The sequence below is a fragment of the Salmo trutta genome, chromosome 15, assembly GCF_901001165.1.
Source record: "Salmo trutta chromosome 15, fSalTru1.1, whole genome shotgun sequence".
In the NCBI taxonomy this organism is placed as follows: domain Eukaryota; kingdom Metazoa; phylum Chordata; class Actinopteri; order Salmoniformes; family Salmonidae; genus Salmo; species Salmo trutta.
The window spans coordinates 38517291-38523325 of NC_042971.1; positions in this window are offsets into that span (position 1 = coordinate 38517291).

Genomic DNA, 6035 nt, shown 5'->3' on the forward strand with positions numbered 1-6035 from the left:
AAACCCGGCTGTCATGAGGGAAGGAGGGGAGGAGGGAGGACCATATGGTGCTGCCTCACACAATATCAATATGATGCTTATTTGCACACAACTGGCAACTGACGTCTATGATATATGGAATGTAGCTCACTGCTTATTTTCGAGGGAGTTGCCTTAGCTAGATTGATGCATTGTGTGGCAGGGGCGTCTGGTCTGCCAGTCAGTCTCATAGCAGTGCAGATGTCAAGTCTAAAGGCTGATGGATTACTCTGCAGTACTTCTGGTGCCATAGGATGTGGCCTGCTCTGCCTCCGGCATTCATTCACATCTCAGTGTGTGTGTGTGTGTGTGTGTGTGTGTGTGTGTGTGTGTGTGTGTGTGTGTGTGTGTGTGTGTGTGTGTGTGTGTGTGTGTGTGTGTGTGTGTGTGTGTGTGTGTGTGTGTGTGTGTGTCTGTGTACTGAATTGATGGGAACATGAATCTCAGAGAGAGAATGGTAACTGGTACAGTGGATGTGAATGGTGCCCTCACTTGGAGATCTAAGACATTGCAACACGTCTGAGTCTGGGTGGTGTCACTGGGTTCATAGCCTTGCAGCAGAATCCTGTTAGAGTGCATTCTGTCTGTCTGCAATGGTTTTAACCAGAGACAATGTTCTACATTCACCACTACTTATCTTACCAATGATATTGAACGTGATACATAAGAGATGTGAAGAGATAAAGCAAATAGATCATATTTGTACGCTTCTGTTTGTCATGAAATGAAACAAAGACATGCAAAAAATCCTGTTCATTATATAAAACTGATTTAATGACAATATCAATGTGAATATAGCACTACAGTGATTTCCAAGGTACACCGTATCTTACCATATCATTATACTATGGCACTCATATAATGGCCACTGTTTTAGGCGACACGCAAAGCTCACAGCTTCTGTAAACTAGTTTGTAAATGATGCCTAATTTATCAATTGTTGTAATAAATGTTTAAAAAGATGACTACTTGGTATATCTGAAATACAATTGGGCACACTTATCAATGGGTTTGGGATAGAATCCAAACTCTGACATGTTTTCAATGTAAGGAATGCATTGCAATTCCCCTCTCTCCCTCAACATGGTCCTCATCTCTGTTTGTTTAGTTGAAATTATAGTGAAATGGGTGATAATAACCTTGAGTAGCAACAAGTGAAGAAGTATCTTGGTAACATTGGTGCAATGTCACTTGAACATTTTGGATACTTTTTCACGGAGTGGCACTGGAGCTGTACAGGTTGGTGCTAACTAGTAAAACAACAACATCAACCAGAAGACATTCAAGTGCCAGAATACAAGTACAGAGAGATTGACTCCTTACAGTACAAACTTCATCTCACATGGTTTTCAGTAAATCAATTAAAAGTATGTAACAATAAGCACAAGAGTAGTAATGTTAGATATGGTCACAAATGCCATTGTAATTCAATAAACAACAACAGTAGCTAGTAGTAGTTTGAGATAGCAGCAAAGTATTTCAGAAAATGTCCAAACAATGGTCAAACTGAGTTGTTCAAACCTGTACATAAATTCAATGTATGTAGAAAAGGGCATAAATACCACAACTGTATGTACTGCTTAAAGGGAATCTTGCATAAATATGATACAACAATTGTGAGACCGCCTTTGTCTTGAGGGCTTGTCATGTATTGGTAAATCCGTACAGTAATGTCTGTGTGGACCAGTTGCAACAGATAAAGTACCCAATAAAAAAAAAGTAAAAAAAAAAAAAAAGGAACAAATACATTTATACATTATATGCTACATTATATTTATTGATTACAAGTATGAAAGTGGAAATAATTGCTACATTTTCAATACAGCTATACATATCTATTTACATATTATATGGGGGTTTTCTGTGTTTTTGGGCAGGTTCTTCCAGCATTCTGTTTGAGGTGTGTGTGTGTGATGATGCACTGCCTTATCAACAGCAGCATCTCCTACTATCTGTGTTGATATCATTGTTTTGTGGGATGGGACACTCATCAATAAGTTACTGTGAGTCCGCATGACCGGTGGTGTTTGTTTTATACCATTTTGTCCGTTTGTATTTCATTTGAGTGTACAGTATGATTTGAGTGCAGATTTTTTAGCCCGCGCTACAGACGGCTTTATCAGTCTACTAATACAAGTCTAGTAAAGGCCCAGTGCACTACTTTCGTTATTAATAACAAAATATTAAACCCTCAGCATGCCTACTATGTTTGAGTGTACAGTATGTGCCATCTGCCATTACATGAACTTTTTGAAAATATTTCCCCAGCAACACATTCATCTTTTTTACACAACCACAACATAACCTTTCAGCAGGACTTTTCATGGTGTATGTAGTGATATAATGGCATCTTCAAGATCTATGTGAAAATCGGACAATCTCACATGACCATCTCCACACGATAACTTGTAGTCGATTCATTGATATGGTTTATACAGTACTTTATGTCTGTTCAATGACATGCATGATATGACATGTTAACTATGACTTTGAGTTCATGTCCGAGATATGTTTTGGCCGGCTGACATGTTTTAATATTAATGTTACGCCCACATTGGGAACATATTGCTGTAAAATTACAGGAATGCTGAGAAAGTCTGTATATCTACATTACAAAAATGCAAACAGTTAGGTAGTATTTTCCTCCACTTCATAATAATAACAATCTACTGATACCCAGACCACAAGGCAAACCAAACCATCTCATATGCATTCAACATGTTTCAATGTTTCTTTAATAATAAGAATCCTTTCTCATTTTTATCAAAGGCTAGAGAGTATACAGTTGAAGTTGGAAGTTTACATACACCTTAGCCAAATACATTTAAACTCTGTTTTTCACAATTCCTGACATTTAATCCTAGTAAAAATTCCCTGTCAGTTAGGATCACCACTTTATTTTAAGAATGTGAAATGCCAGAATAATAGTAGAGAGAATGATTTATTTCAGCTTTTATTTCTTTCATCACATTCCCAGTGGGTCAGAAGTTTACATACACTCAATTAGTATTTGGTAGCATTGCCTTTAAATTGTTTAATATGGGTCAAACGATTCGGGTAGCCTTCCACAAGCTTCCCACAATAAGTTGGGTGAATTTTGGCCCTTTTCTTCTGACAGAGCTGGTGTAACTGAGTCAGGTTTGTAGGCCTCCTTGCTCGTACACGCTATTTCAGTTCTGCCCACAGATTTTCTATAGAATTGAAGTCAGGGCTTTGTGATGGCCACTCCAATACCTTGACTTTGTTGTCCTTAAGCCATTTTGCCACAACTTTGGAAATATGCTTGGGGTCATTGTCCAATTGGAAGACCCGTTTGCGACCAAGCTTCAACTTCCTGATTGATGTCTTGAGATGTTGCTTCAATAAATCCATATAATTTTCCTCCCTCATGATGCCATCTATTTTGTGAAGTGCACCAGTCCCTCCTGCAGCAAAGCACCCCCACAACATGATGCTGCCACCCCCGTGCTTCACGGTTGGGATGGTGTTCTTCGGCTTGCAAGCATCCCCCTTTTTCCTCCAAACATAACGATGGTCATTATGGCCAAACAGTTCTATTTTTGTTTCATCAGACCAGAGGACATTTCTCCAAAAAGTACGATCATTGTCCCCATGTGCAGTTGCAAACCGTAGTCTGGCTTTTTTATGCCGGTTTAGGAGCAGTGGCTTCTTCCTTGCTGAACGGCCTTTCAGGTTAGGTCAATAAAGGACTCGTTTAACTGTGGATATAAATACTTTTGTACCTCTTTCCACCAGCATCTTCACAAGGTCCTTTGCTGTTGTTCTGGGATTGATTTGCACTTTTCGCACCAAAGTACGTTCATCTCTAGGAGACAGAACACGTCTCCTTCCTGAGCGGTATGACGGCTGCGTGGTCCCATGGTGTTTATACTTGCGTACTATTGTTTGTACAGATGAACATGGTACTTTCAGGCATTTGGAAATTGCTCCCAAGGATGAACCAGACTTGTGGGGGTCTACAATTTTTCTGAGGTCTTGGCTGATTTCTTTTGATTTTCCCATGATGTCAAGCAAAGAGGCACTGAGTGTCACGCCCTGGCCATAGAGAGGGTTTTATTCTCTATTTTGGTTAGGCCAGGGTGTGACTAGGGTGGGCATTCTATGTCCTTTTTTTACGTTTTTGTATTTCTTTGTTTTGGCCTGGTATGGCTCTCAATCAGGGACAGCTGTACATCGTTGTCGCTGATTGGGTGCCATACTTAGATAGCCTGTTTTCCTTTGGGTTTTGTGGGTGGTTATTTTCTGTTTCGTGAGTATTACCTGACAGAATTGTTTGGCTGTCGTTTTTGTTATTTTGTTTAAGTGTTCACCAGAAATCAGTACATGATGAGCACTATCCACGCTGCGCCTTGGTCTACTCTTTCAGACGGCCGTTACACTGAGTATGAAGGTACACCTCCAATTGACTCAAATGATGTCAATTAGCCTATTAGAAGCTTCTAAAGCCATGACATCAATTTCTGGAATTTTCCAAGCTGTTTAAAGGCACAGTCAACTTAGTGTATGTAAACTTCTGACCCACTGGAATTGTGATACAGTGAATTATAAGTGAAATAATCTGTCTGTAAACAATTGTTGGAAAAATGACTTGTGTCATGCACAAAGTAGATGTCCTAACCGACTTGCCAAAACTATAGTTTCTTAATAATACATTTGTGGAGTGGTTGAAAAACAACTTTTAATGGTTCCAACCTAAGTGCATGTAAACTTCCAACTTCAACTGTAAGTGTGTGTGTGTGTGTGTGTGTGTGTGTGTGTGTGTGCGTACGTGTGTGTGTGTGTGTGCGTGCGTGTTTGTCTGTGCGTGTGCATGTGCGTGTGTGTGTTTAACTATTCTTGTGGGGACCAGAAGTCCCCACAAGAATAGTAAAAAAACAGAAATTTGACCAACTGGGAACATTTTGTTAGTCCCCACGAGGTCAAATGCTTTTTCTAGGGGGTTTAGGGTTAAGGTTAGAATTATTGTTAGGGTAGAATTATGTTAAGGGTTAGGGTTAGGAGCTTGGGTTAATTTGAGGGTTTTGGTTAGGAGCTAGGTTTGGGGTTAGGGTTAAGGTTAGGGTAAGATTATTGGTTAGGGTTAGGGGTTAGGAAAAATTGTGTGTCCCCACAAGGTTAGCTGTACAATACTGTGTGTGTGTGTGTATGTGTGTGTGTGTGTGTGTGTGTGTGTGTGTGTGTGTGTGTGTGTGTGTGTGTGTGTGTGTGTGTGTGTGTGTGTGTGTGTGTGTGTGTGTGTGTTTAAAGTGTCTGAGTCTGTGTGCTTGAACATAAGTTTGTATAAGATGTGTCTTGCTGAGGATCAGCCTGAAGTCTCATTCAAACTCTCCCTACGAATAGCCATTTGTGAGAGTGGAGGGAGAGAAAATTCATGTAAGCTGCAGTTAAGTTAGGGAAAATTAGGCCTAATTAGTTAAACCAGCATTGCTCTTATATGTTAAATTCTCAACCCTTTTTAGGCCTCAACAAAGTCTGAGTTGACTGGCATTTAAGAAATGAATAAAGAGTCAAGGAAGGGCTTGTACAATACTAAAACTAAAGTGTAAGAAATCACACTGTATTGAAAGATCGTACGTATGTCTCTTCTTGGTTTCAAATTGGATTGGTATATCCCTCAACTGAATCTTCCCAATCTTTTTATATCTCTACAAAGTAGAGTTGATCACTCTTGGCAAAATAACGATTTATGTTTCAGTTGATTATCTCTCTGGCCCACACACCTCAAAAAATCTCATTAACCTTGTAGACCTTGTATCAGCTCCAAATAAAGTTTATTTTACTATGTGAGATCACAAAACTCTCATCTTACTCTCATGTATATTTTCACTCTTCTGTGGAGGTCGGCGGTAATCACACTGTCACTCCTAAGAGAGGAAATAGTCCTCCATCCTCTTTCCCTTTGTAGAGGGATTGTCACCATCTCTCTCCACGTGTAAACTTATTGATTCTCACCACAATAGTACCCAATAGTACTTATTTACTTGCCCCTGTTTTTC